At 44.7% G+C, this 26,124-nt stretch overlaps 1 protein-coding gene and 2 long non-coding RNA genes across 14 annotated transcripts in view; 2 read left to right on the top strand and 1 right to left on the bottom strand.

The window, feature by feature from the left end:
• CSNK1G3 (casein kinase 1 gamma 3) overlaps window positions 1-11,043 on the bottom strand; it is a 107,884-nt gene extending 96,841 nt beyond the window's left edge. For 3 of the 12 annotated variants that reach the window (XM_038551988.1, XM_038551989.1, XM_038551991.1), the window contains exon 1: window positions 10,837-11,038. The gene's annotated coding sequence lies outside the window, so the exon portion shown is untranslated. Of the gene's footprint in view, window positions 1-5,746; window positions 5,851-9,081; window positions 10,070-10,602; window positions 10,749-10,836 lie in introns of those variants that run through there. The other 9 variants (XM_038551985.1, XM_038551986.1, XM_038551979.1 and 6 more) reach the window with 7 other exon arrangements.
• Window positions 9,074-26,121, top strand: LOC119873868. Its single transcript, XR_005366600.1, has 6 exons — window positions 9,074-9,344; window positions 9,473-9,938; window positions 20,876-20,961; window positions 22,462-22,581; window positions 23,474-23,668; window positions 24,264-26,121. It is a non-coding gene; the product is annotated as an uncharacterized LOC119873868 (long non-coding RNA).
• Window positions 11,277-12,040, top strand: LOC119876797. The gene is made up of 2 exons (XR_005366601.1): window positions 11,277-11,400; window positions 11,679-12,040. It is a non-coding gene; the product is annotated as an uncharacterized LOC119876797 (long non-coding RNA).
• Window positions 26,122-26,124: the final 3 nt, after the last annotated feature.

Below are 26,124 nucleotides of genomic sequence, written 5' to 3'. Positions count from 1 at the left end.
ATTATAAAAGTCTAATCCTTGAAATTTACAGAGGAAGTGTCAAACCCGATTTGGTCACCATGTAAACATTTTTTGAGTGGAATTTAACATACTGAACTCATTCAGTATGTTATAAATATGATAAGTACAATACATTTAAGACTAATAAATTTTTAAATAGCAACAATTCTTGCACTATTACAGTTTATGTAACTTTAAAGATACAACTGTTTTTATCACTTAGGCTTCGTAAGATTTTCAGAGGCATCTGAGATGATGCTTAATTTATTCTTGATAAATGTGCCTTGAACGAATATTCCAAACTTCAAAATTCCTCTCATTTTGGTGCTATCTGTAGCAAAAACTGCTAATAAGCAATGAATATAGTGACATTAACTAAGGATTCTGGGTACAAAACTATAAAGAGAAGTCACTTCATAAACCCGGTCTTCTTGCAAATGTTTCCTGCGCATTTCTTGTCTCACTTTTACACTCCTATCCCAATTAAAAAAGAGAACTTCAAAGTTAAAAGCTAAGAGATGTGTAGAAAGAGAAGAAGCAATCATTTTCAACCCTGCAACACACTGGAATCACCAGTAGAAAACCCTAAAAGATATCAATGCCCCAGCCTCATCCCCAGATTCATGTATCAATTAGCAAGGGGTAGAGTCCCAGTATCCATCATGTTTGTTAAGGTCCCCAGAAAATGTTAATGTGAAGTCAGGGCTAAGAACCACTGGTACCTACTGCCTTCTCCACAAACACTTTTCTCTTATTTTTAGTCAGTGGTAGCACTTCCAGCCCTACAGCAAGTACTGTGAGGATTATCTTTAAAATTATCAATTTCTGTCCTCATTTACTCTACCACAGAAAAAAATTTACTAATTTTGAATTGGAAGATTTTAAACAAGTGCATATAGTAACAAACATTTTGACTTATCTCACATTCTCATTCCCAATTCTCACAATTTTATTTTTCGATCCGTCTTCAAAAACAACTTCATCAGTGGTTGGTAACTAGAATGTGGATAAACAGCAGAACACACAACAAACATATATAATATACACTCAGTTACCAACTTTCTTTTGCTTTTTAAGATTTTATTTTATTTATTCATGAGACACAGAGAGAGAGAGAGGCAGAGGGACAAGCAGGATCCTTGCAGGGAGCCCGACCTGGGACTCGATCCCGGGTCTCGATCCCAGGTCTAGATTCCAGGTCTCCAGGATCACACCCTGGGCTGAAGGTGGCGCTAAACCACTGAGCCACCCGGGCTGCCCTCAGTTACCAACTTTTAACAGATCATCAGAAAGTACTCAAAGGGCCATCCCAGTGGCTCTGCGGTTTAGCACCGCCTTCAGCCCAGGGTGTGATCCTGGAGACCCAGGATCGAGTCCCGCATCTGGCTCCCTGCATGGACCCTCTTCTCCCTCTGCCTGTGTCTCTGCCTCTCTCTCTCTGTGTCTGTCATGAATAAATACATAGAATCTTAAAATGAATAAATTAAATAAATAAATAAATAATTAAATAAATAAATAAATAAAGGAATATGAGCTACAATATGTCTGGACATTCATATGACAGAAAAAAACTCAGTAAAAAATCTACTATATTTTTAAATAAAAATTGACATTCTAAGACCACATCTTTAAGATGTATACTTTTTTTTTGACTCAACTCATCGTTCTGAGATCTCTAGAACAAAACAATATAAGATAACGTCTTATAAAAATATGCATCTACAAATACCAATTTTTTAAATGTCACCAACAACTGACATCTACTAGTTTCACCTCCAAAACAATATTGGGTTATGTCTACAATTCAAATAAGGATTTTATTAAAAAGCCTTGTAGGGCAGCCCAGGTGGCTCAGCAGTTTAGCGCCGCCATTAGCACAGGGCATGATCCTGGAGACCTGGGATCGAGTCCCACATCGGACTCCCCGCATGGAGCCTGCTTCTCCCTCTGTCCCTGTCTCTGCCTCTCTCTCTTTCTGTCTCTCACGAATAAATAAATAAAATCTTAAAAAAAAAAAAAAAAAGCCTTGTACCCATATATTTGCTCATCATAAAACGAGGAATATCAGGAATTTTCTCTCTTCTCTACCTTTGACACTATCTACTATATTTGCCCGCCATTTCAAAGTATTCATTGCTAGAATATAAAATAAGTATTTCACAAAAAAAAGAAAATAAACATGACACAGACTGGCTGTAAGGGAAAAAATTATTTTCGCTTCCTTTTTTACTAAAGGAAACTCTGACGACAACTTTGAGTCTAATACAGCGTCCTCTAATACACGGCCAAGTATACCACCTGAAGGCAAAACCAAACAAGTTTTAAAAACAGGTAACACAATTAGTGACTACAAAACATTCAGAAGTCTACTACTTTTATACAGTACACTTGTATCAAAAGGTATCATATGGGATCCCTGGGTGGCCCAGCGGTTTGGCGCCTGCCTTTGGCCCAGGGCGCGATCCTGGAGACCCGGGATCGAATCCCACGTCAGGCTCCCGGTGCATGGAGCCTGCTTCTCCCTCTGCCTATGTCTCTGCCTCTCTCTCTCTCTCTCACTGTGTGCCTATCATGAATAAATAAAATAAAAAAATAAAAAAAAAAAAAAAGATTGGGACTGAGGTAGTAAAAAAAAAAAAAGTATCATATGGCCAATTTTAATTTAAAATTTCAAGGTAAATAATTTTAATAAGTGCATTCTAAAAGTAAACACAATTACAAAGTAGCACTGCATTCCAGGCATACTTTAAAGGTATGCCTTTAGAAACAAAAGAATTGTATGTTCAAATCGAAATTGGCAGAAAACACCCTCGCCTAGGTTGTTTTTTTCCTCCTGCTTTAAAAAAAAAAAAAAAAAAAAAAAAATTACTATGTTTCCTGACAGTAAAAATAATAGAGAAGCATAAAAAGTGTAAAAACAAAAATCATCCCGAATCTTACCATTTATAAAAAACTATCATTAACAAACCATCCTTGCAGAAGACAGATGGATTTATTCTATATACGTAGAACTACAACAATTACAATTGAAAGAATTAAAACAGCTAAAATCCTGTGTGTATTATACATATATATTGAGATATGTGTGTACACACACACACACACACACACACACATTCCTTACATATAGTACAGGCAGAGAAATCGTTAAGATAACAACTTCCTTGAACTGAAACATACATAAACTGTTCCAAGCACTTATTCTGCTTCGGCATTTTCATTTCAGCAGGCCACGTTTGAGGTTACGTGTGTGTGTGTGTGTGTGTGTGTGTGTGTGTGTTGCTGTGCTTGAGGGAAGATTAAAAAATCTGTCCATTTGTTTGCTTAACTTAAAATAAAACAAAAAACTCTAGCTAAAATTTTCCAGAGCCTGGAAATATATATCTGTACTAATGACAGTTGGCTGACAATTTTATAGAATTAGCCCATGATCCTAAGCAAAACTGCAAAGCAGACCAATCTCTTCATGGCCTCCCACCTCTTTGGGTCAGGAAGAGCATCAGACCAGCAATTAGAAGAGGAGAGTCTACCCAACAGGTGTGTGACATGAGCCTTTCACTCAACCTTCCCATGATTCATTTCACTTCAATTCCAAAATTCTATGATTCTCCCCTGTCCGCCCATTCCTCCACCAATTTTTTTGCTTCTCTTAAAATGAGTAAAAACTCTCCTTTCCTCCTATCTCACTAGGATTCCATGGTTCAAAATAAACTCCCTCTGACCGACAAATTCCCATTTCCTAAACTCACTCACTGTCCTCTAAGAGTAAAGAAGAAAGAAGTCTGATGACAGCCAAGGCGTGGCTAATTTTTGGAAAGGAGGGAGGGCAGCAGCTCAGAAAAAAATTACAGCAAGTTCACAGGTACAAATTTTTAATTTAAAGTTACAATACCTTTATGAGTTTCATGGGAAAAAAGATAGAATCTCACAACTTGGATAACTGATTTTATGACCCAAACTCAGTCAATAGGAAAACTAACAGTGTTTCAGATCCTAAAAGATTCATACCTGAGCGTATTTAAGAGAGAGCAATATAGAGACAGCTTTCTAATCTTTCATCTGCTACGTCTGTACAAACCTTTAAAGTTCAAAGTGCATTTACGTGCATTATTTATGTTCATTCTCAAAACAAGTAGATGTAGTGGTCACTATTGACTGCCTTTCTAATAACATCCATTTCCCCCAAATTCTTCCTTCCCACAATTTTTTAACATATCCTCCCTCCACAATGTGACTCGGGAAAATGTGACTCCATCCCCAACTGCAGGGGACATATCCTGATTAACAGAAATCAACCATGATAACCCTATTCCCCTTGTCATGACTGGTTAGGAAGTACACATGACCTAATTCTGGTCAATAAAACATGAAAGGAAAAGTATGCTGGTAAACTTGTGCAAAACATTTCCTGGCCAATGCATGTCTAGATGTGATCTTGCTACCAGTCTGAGGATGAATCCAACACAAAGAGGAGAGCACAGCCAAAAAAAAAAAAAAAAAGGAAAAAAAAATCACAGAAAGGCAGAGCAAAGCTCTGTAAAACTAGTCCTACATAAATATTTCACTGTTCCATACCAGAAACTACTGCCATTTCAGGCATTAAAATACAGTGACACCAAGATAAATAGTACAACCTACCTAGCTTTCCTTCGCCAACCTGAACCTCCTTTCCTATACCTAAAAGTTCTAAAAGTTTTCCTTTTCGCTCTAGCTGAGCTAGGCAAGACAAGAGGGCAGCTCCTCTAAGCTGTTAGACCAGCATGCCTTGCACCAAGCCCAAATGCTCCTGGTACACATCAAGAGTATGGCATTTCCTCTTCCAAGGGACAATTTCCTCTGCCAATGCACTCCAGCAGCCCCTACTCAGGTTGAGGAGATGCTGGCAGTCTAAGAAGGATCCCCTCTATGTAAAAACTGAAAGGTAAAATACAAAATCATATCAGGGGCCATGCAGGAAAATTTGTGAGAACCAGAGGTTACTCATCTGACAAGACAGTGGAACAATTCACCCTAAGGTAGCAATGAATACAGTCAGGAATACCAGAATTTATTTCCTTTTTTATAAGAAGACACTAGTAAATCAATCTCTAAGACAGAAGATTAAAATAGATGGTATTTTAGAAACAGATACTCTCTTTTAATATATAATTAACCAAGAGTTCCCAAGGCGGTTTAAAAGGGGAATCACTGGGGCACCAGGGTGGCTCAGTCAGGTAGGCCTCTGGCTCTGGGATTCAGCTCAGGTCATGCATGATCTCAGCCTTGTGAGATCCAGCCCCACATCCGGCTCTGCACTCAGCATTGAGTCCACTTGAGATTCTCTATCCCCCTCTCCCTCCACCTCTCCCCCTGCTCCCTCATTCTCCCTCTGTTTCAAATAAATTTTAAAACTCTTAAAAGAAGAAAACTCAGGAAGAGTAAGTAACAAATCTACATATCTTAAACATTTTATTGCAACCTAAACATAAAAAAAGGTACAATCCCAAAACAATCTTTTAATGCAAGACCAAGTCCTTTTATTAACGAATGGGTCTACAGATCACAAATCTGTCCTTGCAAAACCACACCTATCGAACATCGCCTATGACCTTTCATTTCAGTTAAACAGGGAAAGACATCCGTAAAACTGAAAAGCATCTTACTGCAGAATGTTTTTTGGTATTTAGGATTCAATGAGGGTTCCCCTCATTATTTCAAATTATCTCACCCACACTTATTTTAACTATAATTTACTGGATGTACTCACCTGTTTCCAAAAGAGCCTGAGGTTCTTAGACAAATGACTTTTTGCATCCATAGTGCACTGAACGTTTCGTCAAACTGTGTAATTACAACACCAAATACCAACAACTTGTTGGGGGCAAACACAAATAACTTTTGTAAGCATAATATAACAAAAGGGAATAAAAATTCAAACACAAACTAGAGAGCGGTCTACTGCAACTTAATATAGCATGCGCATAAACCAGTAAATGAAGGAAGAGTATCAATCTTTTCAGTGAACAGGTGAGTTAAACAGAATCTCCTAAGGTATTCTGTTCTCAAGAGTCACTCTTTATTCTACCCACCGATCAACCCTCCAACGACTCATAGGTATCCTAGGAAAAGGAGTATCAAAGATTTTACTAAATTGCACTGAAAGCTATAAAATATGTGGATGCAGATCTAGGCATATGCGGATAGAACTCAACTATAGACTTGCGTCAAATTAAATTATAACTCTATGATCTATTATTAGTCCAGAAAACGTCCAAAGGGGCTGTCTTCTCTACCAAATCCATAAACACTTCAAGATCATTAAGAATCCTTTCTCATTACAAAGATGATGGGCAGGGAGCAGCAGGGCAGAGTATAATGTAACCAAGCACCTACGATAGTTTAAGAACAAATCAGTATTCACCTCAATAATAGTAGGAAAACCTACAATTTAGGATACACTTATGATTTCTAAATCCCAGCTTTAAGAAGGCAGCGAGAAAAGAAAAAAGAAAAAAAGTGTCTATTAGCAGCCTCTCATGTGTCTGTAGACCTTATCTGTCTTCCGACCTCTCTCACTTCGTATTTCCTGAGTAATGCAGTACCTCTCCAAAGTCACTTCACATTCATGGATAATACACACTTGATTTCTACACAACGTGAAACCCAAACACGGTTCTGACCTGTTGATCAACACGAAAGGATACGCTGAGGTGTCTTTAGTCACGTAGAACCATACTGTCGTTCCTATGGAATCTCTACAATTAAAGAGCTACAGATATCCACCAAATGGTCATTTCCAAAAAAGGTCCATCTTGAAGAACCAACACCCAAACACATACGAACACTACGAATCAATATCACAAAGTGCCAACCTCGGGAAAACGCGAAAGAGGAAGAGAACGGAAGATCAGGAAAACAAAAAACAAAAACAAAAAACAGATAACTTCAGAGTCTTAAACACTGAAGTCGGGGGCAAAAAAAATAATGATTTAAAAATATACCCCGCTACGGGACGCCTGGGTGGCTCAGTACTTGAATGTCTGCCTTTCCCTCAAGGCCTGATCCCGAGGCCTTGGGATCAAGTCCCGCACTGGGCTCCCCACACAGAGCCAGCTTCTCCTTGTGCCTATGATTCGGCCTCTCTCTCTGTTCTCTCATGAATAAATAAAACCTCTTAAAAAACAACAAGAAAGCAGGCACTTAATAAATTTTAACAGGTATTAGTGCTGTCATTGGAAGGTTCACCATAATACAAAATCTGTTACGGAAATCCTTTTTGAACACCTACAGGGGAATAGTTGGCAAAATCCATCACGCAATCTTCCTTGTAATGTGAGTCCACACGGACATAACCACTGTTACCGTGAGGGCGGTATCTCTCCGAGTACTTCTTTGGTAGCGATAAAGTTTAGGATTAAATGATTTTAGGGTCATTTCACATTTAAGATAACTAAAGACCTTACACATATTATCCAGAACTGTGGAGGTTTCCCATTTTATGATCCCACTGTTATGGTCAATTCTCCCCTCCCTGTAGGTAGATTCCTTACATTTCACTTTATCCGTAGTGAATCTCACATTAATAATAATATAATTATCCAATGACCCGTGTTTTGTTTTGTTTTGTTGTTTAGTATTTCAGCATTCCCTCTGTTTAGTTTGAAGTATCCCTTGCCGGGATCCCTGGGTGGCTCAGAGGCTTAGATCCTGGAGACCAGGGATCCAGTCCCACGTCGGGCTCCCTGTGTGGAGCCTGCTTCTCCATCCGCCTGTGTCTCCGCCTCTCTCTCTCTCTCTCTCTCTGTCGCTCATGAATAAATTTTAAAAATATATCCTTTGGGGAAACCCTCTGACACTTGAACCACCACTTGTTCCCTTCGAAGAAACTCTGAATCAATCAACTACACCAGAAAACTACCCTACTGCCGGGATGGAGGGGATTACAGAGAAATAGAGAGCTTCTCATTTCTTCTGGAGGATCATCTTTACAACCCGGATTCATGTCATATACAACCAATGACCAGATTACCACACACACACCCATATTCAAATTCAAGTACAGAAACAGGACAAAGCCAGGTATGGATTGTTGCTGATTAGGAACTTCTCCACATTCCTGCATTAGCATAAATGCTAACAGGTTGATTTCTCGGTTATACTTTGTTTCCTTGAACCTACTATCCTTACTTGTTGCCTACCTACTTCCTCGAAGCATAACATCTGGACATTTGGAACTTTATGCCTCAAACTGACTCATTTTTAAATACAAGGCATTCTGGACTTCCATGGCCTGATCTCCACCTATTTTCTCAGCTTCCTCTCTCACAAAGACCTCCTTGGCACAGCCTCGTATCCAGCTAACACGCCCCGGTAAGACCCAACCTACATGCCTGTGCTCCAGCTGTTTTCTTTGCCTAGAACACTAACTCCCTACACACGTACATACACACACACACACACACACGCCAAATCCCATTAGGCACACTATAATATTTTAATGCCCAAATGGAGTGTTGCCAACTCCAAAGTAATTCAGAATTCCCCAGTCAAAAAAGATCTGTCTCTCTGTCTCTATCTCTCCCCTCCCCCCCTCTCTCTCACACACACACACACACACGCATACAGACACGCATACATACACACACACCGGGCTTCCATGCACCTGTAATAAATCCCACAGGTGTCTTGTGTTGCAACTATTTCAGTGCATGTCTGCTTCTCCGTTTAAGATGACGGCTGGGTCTGATTCATCTTCATATTTTAACCACTCTTCCGTCCTCACAACAGAGTAAACATCCCTTGCACATGCTAAAGCTACTACACTACACCTAGACTAGAATTCCTGTCTTTTTAGTTGAAGGAATAAATGAATACCGTCGTGGAGATTTTGTTAACAGGCAGTGCTCTGGGAAGTGAACAATGAAAATATCAATAAGGACATAATGTACAGATTCTTGAGCTGATGAGTGGCGGGAGACATCACTGAGCACACTAAAGCAGCACTGAAGAGTATCATTTTCTGAGTCCCGCCCACAAAGTCTCAGACCTATCAACATTAAAATGAACCTTTCTGTCCCCCATCCTAATACGAACTACGAATACCTGATGCATATCCAGAAATGCAAGCTCCCCTGGAAGCCGTGGTGTCTGTACATTCCAGAGCAGCCATGCCAAAGCCACACAGTTTGTCTGATGGCAGGTTTCTTTCAGTGCCTATACAATACAATTTCCACCTGATGGGCAACCAGGAAGGCTAATATAGACAAAACGTACTTTATCTGAGCTCAAAACACAGCTGAAGCAAAGTCTGGAAACAGTCATGAGATGACTGCTACCCAGAACTCTCCGCCCCACCCCCAAGAAAGGTAAGAACAATGTCCCGAACTACATCCGATTTTCGGTGGAAAATGTTCTCCAAAACCGGCCTTACGTCTTTCGAACCCTAACTCATTCTTACAACCTGTGCTTATTTTTCTTCCACTTCTCCCTACAGGGAAAGCATGTATTCCCCAAAACATGGAGGCACGGACTGAAAAACTAAAGACTTCTAATTTTAAAAAGCGTTCCAAGTTCCATGTTCGACGTACTTCAACATCTTTTGCTGTCAGCAAGTGTCCTTTCACTAGGAACTGCTCAAGGAGCAAACATCAACTTCTTTTCTCGACCTCTTCGAAATCCGTAGGTTTTTAATTTTCCAACTCAAGTCGACGTGCAAACAAAAGGTTAAAAGGGGGTCCCTCGCCGGCTGGCCAGCCTCCACGCTCCTTACAACCGGGTCACAACTAACTGGCACGCTGTAGCAGCAGCAGCCATCTCCCACGCCGACTCCCGGTCTCGGTCTGTCTCCCCCATTAACTTTCCCCCTCCCCGGAGGCCTGGAAGGATCCCACTACAGGCCCGACCGCCCACGCCCCGGAGCACACGCACACATCCCCACCACCGCCCCGCGGAAAAGAAAGGTAGGAGCTGAGCTCCAGGAGCGCCGACGCCTCGGCGTGTCACTTCCCCTGCATGTGCCATAAACAACACGCCGGCACCTTCCCAGCAGGCAGCGGAGGCCGCTGACCCCCGATCGCGCCGCGCTCAAGTTGTGCGCTAAGGCCACAGCCCTGCCCCATGGGGAAGCCCCGGCCCCCCGCCCCACACGCCCCAGCGGGAAGCGCGGCCCCCCGGCGCGCCGGCCCCGACCCTCCTCCGCGCCGCCCTCCGGCCCCAACCCCCTCCCTCCCGGGCTAATTGTCTGGACGCGGTCGCGGTCGCGGTCGCGCCCGCCCGCCCGCCCTCCGCACCCCTCCCCGCCGCGGCCGCCGCCTCCCCCGGCTCGCCCGCCGCCCCGCCGCCCCGCAACTTCGGCGCCCGCCCGGCCCGCCGCCCGCGGCCCCCTCCCCGGCCGCCCGGCCCTCCGCGCCCCCGCCCCCCCCCGCGGCCGCTTGCCCCTGCCCCTCCCGCCAAGCCCGGCCCGGCGCTCGCTCGCCCGCCCGCCCCGCCCCTCCCCTCCGCGGCCCCCCCTGCGGCGCCGCCCCCGCCGCCCCCGGCCCGCCCCGGCCCGCGACCCCGGCCCACCAAGCCCCGCCCGGGAGGACCGAGCCGCCGCCGCGCGCCACCGCGGGAGGGGGGCTTTACCTCGGAGGCGCGGCCCGCGAGCTGGGGGTCGGTCCCGGGCGCGGGCGGCGCCCCTGCTCCGTCCGTCAGCGGCGGCGGCGGCGGCACATCCCAGCCGCCGGCGACCGGAGGAGGAAAGCGAGCCACGCAGGGAGGGAGCGGGCGGGCGAGCGAGGCAGGGGGGAAGCAGCGAGCGAGGGAGGGAACGCAGCTCGGCGCCGACGCGCTCCCCGCACGCCTGCCGGGGCCTCCTACCGCCGCCTCTGGCCGGAGAGTCGCCGCCCGGGTCGCTGCTGCCGCCACCGATTGCGGCCGGGAATGAATGCACGGCGGCGCCTCGCTTATCCGGAGGTCAAACATCCTTCTGCCTCGGGCATCCGGATCGGCGCCGGACCCGGAAGTGAACACATGGAAAAAAAATTAGAAAGGAAAGCGTCTCCCGAGCGGCCGCGGCCCCCAGGCTCCCGCAGCAGCGAAAAGAGCCGAGCGGAGCCGAAGATGACAGCGCCCAGCGCGGATTGGCCGGCTCGCCGACCGGAAGGCACGCGGCACGCTCATTGGCTGCCGAGGCCTAGAAGGGCCAGCCACGCCCCCTCCCCGCCTCCGCGCGGGCGCTGCGTGAGGGCGAGCGCGGAGTCGTAGTGGCCGCGGGGATGCTTCTCTGCGCGAGGCCGGGCGGGGCCGGGCCGGGCCGGGCGGGGCCGGGCCGGGCCGGGCCGGGCCGGGCCGGGCCGGGAGAGGGTCGGCCGGGCCTCGGGGGACGACCGGAAGCAAGCGCTCCCGTGCCGAGGGAGGGCGACTGACAACTCCGCGGCGCGGGTGAGCGAAGAGCCCCAGGGCGCCGTCGTGCCAAGTCTGGGTCCGAGGCTTGGCCCGGCACAGCCCTCCAGGTGCAGACTTTTAGGGCCCCGCGGACACACGCTCACACACTCCCTTTTTGGTGTGACCCCAGTGCTACAGCAGGGATGCAGCTGCTTGGAGCCGGGGCTTGTGGCTGCCCTTCGCATCCCATGGATGGTCTACGGAGAACCCCGCTCGTGGGTTCAGCTAATGCCCAGAACCGTATGACCTGATACTTACTGTCTCGGTGTTTCCAGTGAACCTCCTGAAGCTTCCAGAGGCCAAGCATCGCTCAGCTGCTCAAGCTGTAGGACCCGGAGCAGAGCCGGTGCTTTCTAACTCCACCTGCCAGTCCCGTCTGCCCACGCGGCGAAGGCAGGAGAGTCCCCACTCTCTCGGGGCAGTCGCTTCGGCGGGATGAGCACACGTCACCTTGGAAAACCGCTGTGGGAGTCCATCCACCATGAGGGTGTCTGTGGAGCACTCTGCAAATACGGCTTCTTAACTGTTCATTGTTACCCAGTGTTACTTTTGTCTAAAGCTCTTTGAAAAGTCAAACGTGAAGGTGTGCATGAAGAAAAATCACAGCCTGGCCCTGATTAAATATTCATTTATCAAACATCTTTCTGGTATGATACGCTTTACCCAGAAACTTGAGTCTCTCCGTCCGTTTTTTTTTCTCCCACCCTCAGGAACAACGCAAAAGTCTCCAATGAACCAAATGCCCTTGAAAGTAATGGAGGATGTCTCTTTTTCTCCCTCCCTCCCTACTGGACTGATGATAAGGTGGTGTGTAAACCTCAGAGGTGTACTTACATGCAAAGACGCTGGTTTTGTTCCCCTATTACAGTAGGGTTCTTTACTCTTTTTTTTTTTTTTCAACCTCTCTTTTCACACTCTCTCCTGAACTGGAGCTGAAGAAGTGACGGCAGATGATAAGAGTACTGGTGCAGATGGTAAGAGTAGTGTCCCTGTGATTGCCGCACCACCATCATTTCTCAGAGACTCCGAAGCAACGAAGGTTTTGGCGTGCTCAGACGAGAGAATAATTTGCCTAATCAAAGTACATATCCGAAAGTGTCTGATCTCTCGCAGGGTCCGATACCAGACGGGAAACGAAGCTAATCCATCTCCACAAGTGAAAGAAATGTCTGACATACAAGGAGCTCTGAATATTGTCTTCCACAGACAACAAACCATTTTATATTCTCCGCCTCAAAAAACACAGTTTCGATGAAGAACGCCTCCTACCCACCCTTCAAACTTCCCATAGATGTTTAAGAGATATAACATATATACATATGTGATCAAAGCACATGTTTAGATATGAATAGGAATAAGGGTTTACAGTGTTAAACACTTAGGTAAAGACTCCTGTTATTTTTTTTTTTTTAAATTTTATTTATCTATGATAGTCACAGAGAGAGAGAGAGAGAGGCAGAGACACAGGCAGAGGGAGAAGCAGGCTCCATGCACCGGGAGCCCGATGTGGGATTCGATCCTGGGTCTCCAGGATCGCGCCCTAGGCCAAAGGCAGGCGCCAAACCGCTGCGCCACCCAGGGATCCCAAGACTCCTGTTAAAATTAGGCCTAGAGATCGCTATAGACTAAAACGGGCCAGTAACCCAGGTAGGAAGCCAATGAGATTTTCATATCATTCGATTGTAAGAAAAATTTGGCAATATGAAAAAAGATCACACTAATGAAGAAAAAAACCACAGGCGTCTCAACCCAACTCGTCCTTCTGTATCCTAATGTCTCAACATAAGCAGAAAAAATCACCACTTCTTCATCTGCTATGTTATACACCAAGTACATTTAATTTTTAGGTTTCCCATCACTGCCACATTCAGATGTTTATATTTGATTAATATTTTCATGTTTCCAAAGCAGTGTGACATTCCCCGCACCCCCCCCCACCAGAACTTTATTCTGTTCAGTATTTATCTCTGTTGATGCAAGTAAATATTTGTTCCACCATTTAGGCTTGCAGCAACTGTAATGATGCCTTTGAGAAAAAGAATGTATATTTCTATGAAAAAAAAAAGGATCATATATTTCCATTAAAATGACTGAGGGCAAGTTATTTCAAAATGACGGCAGTCTGAGGCTAACGTACATTTATAGAAAAAAAAGAAAAAAATAAAACAGGATTTATCCGGTGGGAGTTTGAGGGCAGAAGAAAAAAAAATAAAATTTCTGGGACCTTTAATTTCATATCTGAGATAGAGTAAATATCCCAGTGTCTCCCTTACATGTGTTAATTCTTCTCTCACTCTGCGTGTCACCTTGCATACCTAGCCCCACTTACACCCATGCGTGTGCATGCAACACACACACACACAAACACACCCCATGGAGAAAGTGTAGAATTGAGGCCTTCTATTAGAGTTTTAAGAAGGAAAAGTATTCCCTTTCCTTCTTTCCCCACCTTGAAATCTTACTGCTTATAAAAATAAAAATACAAAAAAGGAAAAACAGCCAGCTTTTCTCTCCACAAAATACACCTATATTCTCTCAAGCAAAGTACTCGTAAGACATGAAAGAAACCGTTTTGTTGGGGCGCCTGGGTGGCTCAGTCAGTTCAGCATCCGGCTCTGATTTCAGCCCTGCTCAGGACCTCAGTGTCCTTAGATCAAGCCCTGCCTGGGGAGTCTACTTGAGATTCTCTCTCCCACATCTGTGCACTCTTTCTCTCTCACTCTCTCCATCTGAAATTCAAAACAAAACAACACCTTTTTAAAACAAAAAAAAGGAAGCACTTTGTCAAAAGAAATTTGAAAGTTCCAAGTTCCTAGCGTACCCTTAGAGATTATGGGAGCACTATCCCGTAGATTTGTTGCTACACTCATTTACTCCCGACATACATCATTCATACTGTTAAAATAAGCCAATCTTCTTTTGTACAAAGTGATCAAGAAATAATCCCCAAATGCAAACAGGCATGGAAGATGCACCTACGCCTCTACTTTGGTGCCATGTGTCAACTACGTGGCCAATCTGGCTAAGTTAATACAAGCAGGTATTCCCATCTAACAAGATAACAACCAACACTTGTACAAATTCCAGTTTTATTATTCCATCTGAGTCTGACAGTCCTGTGAAGTAATGCAGCAGCTGCTGTTATTTTTTTCCCGCTAGGAATACGGAATGATGGGCTCAAGGAGGTTAATTAACTGGCTCAAGATGATGTGACCATTAATAACCCGTTAGATATAAAATGCAAACTTATGAGATTAAGATGTTTAAAAAGCTTTTCAAAATAGGAACAGGAAACGTGCATTCTCTTCTTCCAAATATTTTATTGAACTGTAACGGTAAACCTAGCTTGGTGATTTACCAATGACAGAGGGTAGAGCCTGAGGCAATGGCACAGCATTTGTTTCTTCTTCCAGGTTATCCTTAAGGTGAACTACCTGGAAGAAAGATTAGAGGGAAGAAAAAGGAAATGCTCCAGGAGAAATAGGAAGGATACAAATGACACACTTAACAGTAGCCAGAGCCTGGGAGCACAGCAAAGTCTTTTTACTCAGATAACCTGAACTTCCCCAGTCAAGCCTGGAGTCAAGGGGAGGGAGAAGAAGGATGCCAGGAGAAAAAGACAACCGCCAGGTACAAGAATCACACAACTTCTCTAAAAGGCGTTGCTGTCTTTTATAACAATAATCTTAAGTAAAGTTTGGGGCGCCTGGGTGGCTCAGGGAGCTAAGCGTCGGCCCTTGGCTCACGTCGTGATCTCAAGGTCCTGGGATCCTACCCCAACCTGGGTTCCCTGCTCAGTGGGGGAGTCGCGTCTGCTTCTCCCTCTGCCCCTGCCCCCGCCCCCTGTTCACGCACACTGTCTCCCTCTCTCCCAACTAAATAAATAAAATCTTTAAAAAAATCTTCAGTGAAGTGTAATAACAATAACATTGTTAGGACTCCCTTGTTTCAGCTCCGGCTGACAAAACGAAATACCATAGACTGGGTGGCTTACCAAACAGAAATGTATTTTCTCATGGTTCTGAAGGCCAGAAGTCTGACAGTAGGGGCTAACATGGTCAGGTTCTGTAGAGAGCTCTCTTCAGAGCTTGCAGATGGCTGGCTGCCTCTCACTGTGTCTTCGTAGGACTTTCCTCAATGCAGGAGATCTCGTTCTCTAGCTCTTCTTAAAAGGGCACTCATCCCATCATAAGGATCCTCCGTCGTGACTTCATCTAAACCTAGATGTTAAAAAAAATTTTTTTAATATATAAAATAAAAAATAAAAACAAAAACAAAAATAAAATAACCTAGATGTTTCCAAAAACCTCTTCTTTCAAATACCATGGTTCTAGGGGTTAGGGTCGTCGACATATGAATTGGGTTGGTGGAAGGGGGCACCACAGTTCAGTCTATACCGCTCCTCAAAGGAATACTTCCTCTGTAGGGATGCCATCTGTCAGTAAAAGAGAAGTTAAAGACACGATATTTCTTATAGTAGACAACTTGTGACAAATTATTTTATTTCTTTAAGATTTTATTTATTTATTCATGAGAGACACAGAGAGGGAGACAGAGAGGGGCAGAGACACAGGAGAGGGAGAAGCAAGCTCCATGCACGGAGCCTGACGTGGGACTCGATCCCAGGACTCGATCCCGGGACTCCAGGATCAGGCCCTGGGCTGAAGGCGGCGCTAAACCGCTGAGCCACCGGGACTGCCCTGGACAAGTAATTTTAAGACTTCGTATGGGAAAAGATTATATTCTCTAAGAGAAAGAACTCCAAAAAAGAAACCTGCCTGTAGAGGCAAGCTGTAAACACCATGGAAAGTGTAAAAGAGTCTTGCCAAACAGAATGGTGAAATCTCTAGCTAGGCAATTTTATTTCTGGTTTTTTTCCATTAGGAAGCCTGAATTTTGGCAGCTTTTAAGGAAATTTGGCTCTATCTGAAGATTGTTTTGTGATAAATGGAAGAGTTAGCTAAAACGGTGATGTTTATTTCTCCCCCCAACCCCCCCTACCAGCAACCCCACCCCGCCCTTTTCTTTTTTGGTGCTGATTTTAAGCACAGCTGAATTCTGGGTATTATGTGAAGCTAAGGTTTAGAGATGCTTGTAATGATTGGCCCCTGCTCCATTTTCCATCCCTTGGTATTCTTTAGCTCCGCAGAGTTATCGTTTCTCCGTAACTACCTCAGGAGCCCATCCCAGTGCATGAGCCAAATCGGACCAAGACTGAGCGTCTGTCTCATCAGCCCTCATCCATGGGAATCATGCAATCCTCTGGCTGAAGATGCAGAGCGCCACTCTGTATAAGAGTGTATAGACTTCCAAGTGTGCCACCTCCCTGTCTTTTGGCCCCCTATAATGTTGTCCCGGTCTGTAGCACCAAACTCCTCCTCGGATGTCCTTTTCTGATTGAAACTATAGGCTTTCCCAGAACCCCATCCAATGTGGAAAATTGTTCTGACTACACCAGTTCTGACTACACCCTAGGTCCCTGGCCCGGGACCTGCTACGATGAATTACCCTCACACTAATGAACTGACTAGGCTTACTGGATAACCGTATCTCTCTTCTGGACAAGACCACATTGGTACCAAAACTTAGTCTAAGTCGTGTCTGACCTTCACATGCCCTTTGCACAGGGAACAGAGGAGTAGCTTGTGGGGGTCAGCATCTGTGTCTAATTATGTTTCTTACACTCTGTCATGTTTGCTCTTAAATTCCTCCCTCTCTTCACCAGGCGAAATTCCTGACACGTCTCCTCCTCCCACCTGTTCCTATTACCCTGTTGCTGTCATCTCCAACCGAACAAGATCCCTGGGTCAACAGAACTCAAAACTCCCGTGGGAGGATACATCACTTAGAGCCTCGCTGCCTGTCCTTCTCATCCTCCTTCTCCTATGAGTAGGATTATATGGTTTTTCTGTTTCCTCCTATCTTCCTGCCATACGCCATCTGAACCATCTAAACCTCAATGGGCTCATCTGTAAAATGAGTCAGTATTTCCTACATCACAGTGGTAGCAGGAAGATTAAAGGCTATGATACATCAGTAATGCACTTAGCACAGTGTCTGGCACAGAGGAAGCAGTAGGTAAATACAAGTGTGTTGTTACCCACCACGTGACCCTGAGAAACCTACATTCTCTAATCCAACGTGAGCGGTAATACACAACAGAAGATGTCAGGTCGCAGGCTGTTCCCTAGCTTTATCATTTCTTAAGATCTTCTTTATTTACTTGAGACGGGGGAGGGGGGAGAGCAGAGGCAGAGAGACAGAGGTAGAGAATCCAAGAAGGCTCCCCTCTCCACCTGCTGAGCAGGGAGCCCGACCTGAGGATTGACCCCGCGACTCTGAGACCATGACCTGAGCTGAAATCAAGAGTCAGAGGGCTTACCTGACTGAGCCACCCAGGTGCCCATGTTCCCTGGCTTTGAAAGTCTAAGGTATATGGAATGAGATTTGTGTCTGGAGGCAATACATGATTTAAATTTGCCTCAGGCCCCCATGTCTCTTGATTCTCCCATGTCTGGTTGGACATGTACGGTAGAGTGGCTGTCCAGCACCTGTTTACCCCCCACAGTTGCTTTTGATGAATTTTCTCCCTCTCCCTGTCGCCCCTGTCCCGGGGCTCTGCCTTGCTGTGAGTTGAGTCTTAGTTGAGAGGGGACTGATGGGGAACACCTCACCTAAATGCTGCCAAATGGATACTCTCTCCCTGGACCGGAATACTCTTGAGCAGAGGGATGCGGAAACTGAAAACATTTGGAATGACATTCCATTCGCAGAGCAGCACCTTAACCACACAGCTCCTGCCCTACGATGGTGGCTGTGACCCCACATCCTAGTCTTTGGGGCTTTCTGGATCCTGCCCTGCCCCCCAGGAATCTCCGGATTCCTGTCACTTCTGCAAAACCTCCCGCCTGCAAATGCCTCTTACCCAACTCTGTTTCGCTTGCATTCTCCACAGCAAATTTCTCTTCTTTGCAATAGAAGAATCTGGATTGCCATGCTTCCATCCCGGCTTTTGGTTCACCTCAGCGCTGTCCCCTGCTTGTATCCTTTCTTGTGTGGCTTGGTTCTGTGCCCACATGGACACTGGAATTCCAAACTCTGGCTCAGTCCTGCTTCGCTTCTTTGGCTCCCCCCTAATTTGGTTCTGCCCGCGTCGGGGACCTGACGTAACTGACAAGAAACTTCCACCAAATGCCACAACTTGCTGCTTTCTAGAACCGCTGCTCTCATTCGAATTAGTGTATGTTTGTCAATTCATATTCATGATCCTAAAAGCCAGTCTCGTCCTGCATCTCATTTCCTTTCCATATATTAGCTGCGTTCCTTGGATCTTGTTGCACATGAGCCCAGACGAATCCGATTGGTCTCTTTGCAATGGAACATGTCCTATATACTGAAGTCCCTATCGCCGTTTCGGTACTTAGTGATGGGGTGGCCCCTCTTTCTGCAAGCTGCCTTACCGACTTAGTTCTGATCTTGGGATATTGAAGAGAATCCACGTGTGCACTGTGTGAGCTACAGTCCTCGGTTTCCTCCTTCACGCCTGTCAACCAGACATTAATATCTTGCGAGCAACCTGTCGGTGGTGTTGCACGAGCTACCTAGTCATGATCAGGGTTGCCGAAAAGAAAGTAGAAGCTGGCTTTAGAACTCCTATCCAGGTAAGGACAACCCACTTGCATGTGATCTAGGAACTGTTCATAATAATGACCGTTGTCAGCAGGAAACTCAATAAACGGAAACGTTGTGCACAGCAACAGAAATCATCATCTGGCACATACGGGAGATGATGAGTGCTCAGCAGAGAGACAGAAGTATGCCTATTCTTTACCTGCGCACGTTCAAGGATATTTTAAAAGACTGTGATTCCAAGTGGCTTTAAAATATGGTGACTTGCCTATATATCCTTCAAGGGATGTATCCTAAGCGCAGAAACTAACCAAAAAAGGGGGGTGGGTTTTTGTTTGTGTGTTTGTTTGTTTGTTTGTATTTCTCAGCAGTCACATTGCAGTGTCGATGTTGTTATTCTGGGAGTGGTATCTATATAAAGTGGCATAGAGCAAACGAGCAATTATGGCATAGTTCAGCCCTGCCATCTCTGATGTTGATATGGGGGTGGGGGACGCCAACTAAACAGCGTGGTGTCCTACATTTGAATTGGAAAATCACATAGACTTGCCCGAGGTCACACCCCAGAAAATCATCATGAACTCCAGGTATTTTCTCTAGATACCTTTTAGCTCGGTGCACTTGAATAGGCTCCAAAACAAGCTCAACTCAGCTGCAAAGAACACGGTGGGCCCCCACACTTTACAAATAGGAGAACCTTAGCAGAAAACGGCACGCTGTTAGTTTCCAAGTGATGCTGTAACGGATTACCCGAAATTTGGAGGCTTGAAACAACACAGATGTTCACGTTACCCGTCTGGAGGTCAGAAGACCGAAATGGTTGTCAACAAGCTAAACCCTCGGTGTTGGCAGGGCTGTGTTCCTTCCGAAAGCTTTCAGGGAGGATTCAGTCTCTTTGTGTCTTCCAGATTCTGGAGGCTTTCCTGCATTCCTGGGTAAGGCCCATGTTCATTTTTAAGGCCAGCACCACATCACTTCGAATTCTGCTTCTCCCCTCACGCTCCTCTGCCTCTCACTCTCCTGTCTTCTTCTTTCACTCATAAGAACTCCCGTGATTGCATTGCGTCCACTGGGGATAATCCAGGATAATCTCCCTGTCTCAAAATTCTTGGCTTAATCTCAATGCAAAGCCCCTTTTGCCATGTGGGATAATATAGTCACAGGTTCTGGGTATTAAGGTATGAACATCTTTGGGGGCCATTATTCTGCCTTCCATAGGGACCAAGTGACACAGACGGGTTTGAGCATCTTCTATATTTTTAATTTGTTTATTTGAGTATAGGCGACACGCAATGTGACGTTAGTTCACCGTGTCGGAGTTCAGCTTCTCCATACGTCATGCTACGTATGCCCATCACAAGTATAGCTACCCTCTGGCACCACTTAGTACTATCACCATATTAGTGACCGTGCTCCCTATGCTGTCTCTTGCATTCCTGTGACTTATTCCTTCCATAACTGGAAGCTCACATACCTCCCGCTCCCTCTCACCCATTTGCTCAACCCTATCTCTACCTTCTTCCCTCTGACAACCATCAGTTTGTTCTCCCTGTATTTCTTAGGCCTGGTTCTGTTTTTTGTTTATTTGTTCCTTTTGTTGAGTTGGAGGGGTTTTCTGTTTTTGTTTTTTCTTAAAGGTAGATCCTAACTAACCCCAGTCCCTGCAGGTAAGAACCCAATACTTAGAAACATCACTCTGTGAATAATTCTGTTACTCTCCCCTGGAAGCCTGATGCAGCCGGGATAGAGTGAAATCAGCCACTCCTGAGTGCGTAAAGAAAGCCACGTACTTGCCAGAAAACACGTCTTTGATTCATCATCGATCGTTTTGTTCTTTTCATAGGTGAGAAAATGGAGACTCGGACAAAGTTTAAGAGAAGTGTTCCGGTCACTCAGCTAGTAAGTGGCAGAGCTGGGATTTGAAGGCAGGTAGGTCTGACTCCAAAGTCCACGTATTTATGCTGCTCTTCCTGATGTAACAGGAGAGGTAAACAAGGAAACCTGGCGCACACTGTCAGACTGAGGAACCACTAGAATGCTACTCCTCCACATCACATCCAAACTGGCAGAGGAATGAAGAGGGAGGGAAGGACATAGACAGGAAGGGAAACGGGGCGGGGTGGGGGGGGAGGTCCTAAATTCGTCATTCATACCTCGCTGCTTTAGAGCAACTATAAGTACCTTGGGGGAGAGGGTGGAGAGGGATGGGCAGAGGGAAAGCTTAGATCTTTCTCTAGGCACAGCTTTGAGAATTGTAGCAGGTAGCCCTCCCAAGAAACGGCACCGGTCCGAGAATTCTTACGGTTTGTAGTCACACTTCTCATTCCACCCTTCTTCCAAATGTCACGTCCCAAAGAATGAGAGGTTCTTTAAACCAAAGGATCAATATTTACTTGTGTACAATAGGCTTCGTGGTATCTATTGCTCTTTTCAGCCACGTATGTACACAATAGCCAATATTGATTAATTTCTGCAAACATCCTCCAACTTTTAACGGCTTGAAGTTCTCTCTATCAGGTACTCCTTTCGACTAGTTTCTCCTCAAAGGCTCAATAGGAAGTTACATAATCTGAAATCAGTGTTGGTGCGAACGTGGCCTGGTTAGACTTGACTCTGATAAGAGGATGTCAGTGTATTAAAGGGTCAAGTAGCGTCAAGTAGCAAGAGAGGTGTTTGTTTGGGAGTTTCCCTTTAAACTGCCTCGTTACATAATACTTAGTGAAAATGAATCTGAAAGATATCTTGCGGGGATTTTCTAAGATATATTCAGTGCCGTTTCTAGAGATACTCTCAAATTTAGCATCGTATGCGGTCAGAGCTATCTGGCCCACGATATCGTGTATCTCCTCCGCTGCCTCCTAAAACATCCCTTCATAGACCAACCCTACCAAACCGTTCCTTTCTGTGAGGGCGTTGCTTACAAATCGAGGGACATTCTAAGGAACAGCCCTATGCAACTCATTGTAGTCAGCACTCTAAGGGTAACTTCAGGGATGACCTTCGCTATAGCGCATCATGTCTTCTGCACGAGGGCCCAAGGAACAAACTTCTCATTTTCGATACCAGGAAGAGCTAAGCTTCTTTTAAACAGCTGGTGGGCTTTCATCTGACAGATGTCATAAATCGCTGACCTCTCCTACTGACTTCCGGTGTTGATTTCTAGGAATCCTAGAAATAGGCTTCGTAGCCTATTTCTGAATGGTCCGCGTGCCTTATGACATGCATGTTGGTCAACCAACTCTGGAAGAATCTTGTTTCATAGACTCTTACCCCGCCTCCCCTTACTTTTATCTTGTTCTACTGTAAGTACTCGTAGAAACTGCCTTGGTCCTTTGGATAATGAAGCAGGGTATCGAATCTATGTGAACTAATTTTCTATTTGTCTCTTTGGCACATCCCAGGGAAATTATTCGTCTTCTCCCTTTCCAGATTTGGAGAGTGTATTTGGGCTACACTGACCAAATATGACACTCCTAAATTTCACACTGGGAGTTCCAGAGAGTACCTCAAGGAGAAATGCATTTGTCATCGGAAGCAGCCAAAACTGAGGTACAGGGAAGCCTGTATGACTGTCACTTACAACAATTGTGCCATTAAGATATTTTTCTAAGATAGAACAGTATTTTCAAATATAGTCCCAAACAAAGAAGCAAGGGCAGGCGATGGTTTGCATAAGAAGGTACTTTTCACATGGGCATTCTTTATGTTATTGCTTCAAAATATTTAATGGCTGGAACTTATTTATTTGGCAGTGGCTAATGATTCTCCCAAGCAACTATCAATTGAACCATCACTAGTGATTGAGAAAACATATAACTAGTGTAACTCATATAACTCTCACCTCGTTACACACTGAATAAATATAATGCCAATACTACTAATAGCAAAGAGAGCACAAACATTTAGTGAGTACCTACCACATACCACGTACTCACTGGTACTTGCTGGTCATGTTGGAGGTGCAGAGATGTGTTGGATTCAGAATATAATGATGTGTGTGTGTGTGTGTGTGTGTGTGTCATGGCACACCATATTTCTCTCTCAAAGCCGATATAGCCTTTCTTTAGGCTAAATAAAGGTTATCTCGTGTCAGATGTTTTGAATTTCAAGGGCCCCTGTCATTCCAAGTCCCTGCAGAGGGTGAAGCCAGGGCCTTCTTTTCCTGATGGTTTGATGCTACCCATGTGGGCTGCCTTCCAACGAAGGGTTGTGATTTGGCTGTGGGGAGAGGAAGGGATAACTAACTGCCTCCTTCCTCCCTCTCTGTCCTTTTGGGGGAGGCCACGTCAGTTGTCTGTTGAACAAACCATTGTAACCACTATGTTGAGGAGCACAGTGTTAGGAAGACCAAAACTCAGAAATAGCTCAAGATCCCAAAACCTCTCAGTTATTTCTTCTCTCTTCCTTTCTCCATGCTTCCCCTGCCCCCACCCCTCAATAGAGTTTTCCTACTTGATGTAAACCACGCAGCAGTGACTCCTACAGCCTGGAAAGCCTGAGGTGAAAAATGTGACCATCAGCTTCCATGTTTGTCACGGCTCAGCTGAAGAACTAGACTCCAATGGATTTGTCATGGGTTACCAAATCTATGCTGCTGAAGAGCAAGACCTGTCTCAAGATGATCTAGCAGGATGCTGTATGTGTTCCAGTTCCACCAAAGTTCTAATTCTTACCCTCTCTTGCTTCAAGCATATTTTCTCCCTTTATGATCTCCCCTTTGCGGTCTCACTAATAGGAGTTTCCCATATTATATGTTTTACAGGTTCTCTAATGTGGCGTTAGACTGCCACCATATCCTGGGCAGGCCCGAACAAGATCCACGATGGGGTGGGCAGTCACAAAGGGTGTCACCCTAAGTCTGTAGCTGTCCATGTTCTATTTGTATGTCTGTGGACTATATACCATATATACATATAATATTTGTTATATAGCATATATAGTGTATAATATATAAATGTGCTTATGTATATAGCATACAATAGAAAAATTGGTAGGTGCTTTGCTGTGGAGTATAGTTGCTTTTATATTACTCTTCAACCACCACCAGCCCAGCGCATATATACTTTGGTGACATTGACTCCATATTGCCTCATGAGAGCAAACAAATTGAACCACGTTGATCTCCAAAAATGTCCTCGATCCGTGCCCTTTTCATAGTAAAGTTTTGTTGATCTCTGGTGAAGTGAATTTTTTACTCTACCTTTAATTCCATCTCTTTTTACCAACCGTAGACTCCAGGGTCACTTTTAAGCGGATCTCAGATTGGATTACGAAGACTGGCTCCTAAATAAAATGACTGGAAGTAAAGAACCAGAACTAAAGGGTACCACTGTCTTTGAAGCCAAGTCAGGTTGAAGTGTTATGAAATGAATTTCACCTTAATCCCATCTCTAGAACTTGAGCTAATCCCAAAATCATTCTTTGTTTCAAATCTTCATCTGGGGCCTCTCTACATAAAGTCCCTACAATCATTTCTCTCCTTTAGTTACCTTTCCTGTTCCCCACACCAACCCGCTTCCATACATACATGAACCACCCCATTAACTAGATTCATGTGGGTTGCTAAAGCAAAATTGTAAAGATCAAATGACAACCCTTGACCAACAGTAGGTGTTTAAATATCTTCAAGGTTAGGAGTAGGAGCAGCTTCCTGCAATTACCAATTTCTAGACATCACCTTCCCTATCTTAACCACCAAATCTGTTGGTACTTTAATTTTTTTTAATGCCTTCAGTGAATCACCTGTGTTTGAAGACAGCTTTGCCTTTGGCACAATTCCTAGCCTTCTTTTGATATAGTTTTTCCTGAGCTATTCACTACTCAATTATCTGGTACTATTTTATTGTTCCCTCGTTGCTTGGGAACACTTTACCCATTACTGGAGTGGCAGTTCATGCTCTACACCCTGCTCCAACCCAGATTTTCCAACCCAATCCAAATTAGCCTGTATGCCCAACTCCGTGCACTTTTACTTCTGGAACATGACATAGTAGACATTTCCTGAAGTTACCAACAGAAGATCTAAGTTTACCCATTCCGTCATTAGTGTATAACCTTGAGCAAGACACTAAATCCATTGGAGCTTCAGTTACCACACCTGTAAAATGAGACTAATGCTAAAACCTGCTTTCCAGGACTGTTGTAAAGATCAAATGACACCAACTATGTTGAGAGCTCTGTAAACTATGCAAGACTATACACACAAGCAATTTACTGTGCTTTTCTTTTTCTTCTTCTTCTTCTTTTTTTTTTTTTTTTTAAGATTTTATCCATTCATTCCTGAGAGACACAAAGAGAGAGAGGCAGAGACAGAGGCAGAGGGAGAAGTAGGCAGGCTCCCTGTTGTGGGATTCAATCCCAGGGATCACACCCTGAGCCAAAGGCAGTCACTCAACCACTGAGTCACCCAGGTTCCCCTTACTGTACTTTTCTAAGTCATAGCTCACTATCAGATAGTCTTTCTGGGTACATTTCTCTACCTAACAATGTGGCCTAGTGATGACTGTAGCAGAGGAGTTAAGAAGTTATTTTAAATGGGGTAGGACCTTCCGCAGTTCGTCCTCTCAAAACCACAAATGTAAGTGACCACTTACTGCACCACTGTGAGTGAAATCCAGTGGTATGGTGGCCAATGTTTAATTACTGGCTCTCTGAGGGGGAGAAGGGAGCTGTCATTTGTAGAATTTGCTGATTTCCATGGTGTAAATATTCCCACCCTGGCCAATTTCAAGCTACCAATGCATTATTAACCGTCTTACAAAATTCCTTGTTATTTAGCAAGTGGTCGTCGAGCACATCACCATTTCACTCTGCCTTATTACCATTCTAAGAATGCCTCTTGGTATCAATATAGGTCCTACAGAAGAATTCTGGATGTTATTGCTCACCAAGAGTAGATTTTTTTCCTTTATTTTTTTTTTTATCATTTAGAAATCACAAAATACTCTTCTCTATAATATATCCTTTTAGATAGGAAAATTCTTTTTTTTAAATCCTCACTTTATTGGAGTTCAATTTGCCAACATATAGCATATCACCCAGTGCTCATCCCATCAGTGTCCCCCTGACTGCCTGTCACCCAGTCACCCCTTC

Source organism: Canis lupus, chromosome 11, assembly GCF_011100685.1.
Source record: "Canis lupus familiaris isolate Mischka breed German Shepherd chromosome 11, alternate assembly UU_Cfam_GSD_1.0, whole genome shotgun sequence".
In the NCBI taxonomy this organism is placed as follows: Eukaryota; Metazoa; Chordata; class Mammalia; order Carnivora; family Canidae; genus Canis; species Canis lupus.
Note: the sequence above shows the minus strand (reverse complement) of the source record. Positions and strands in the feature narration are given on the sequence as shown.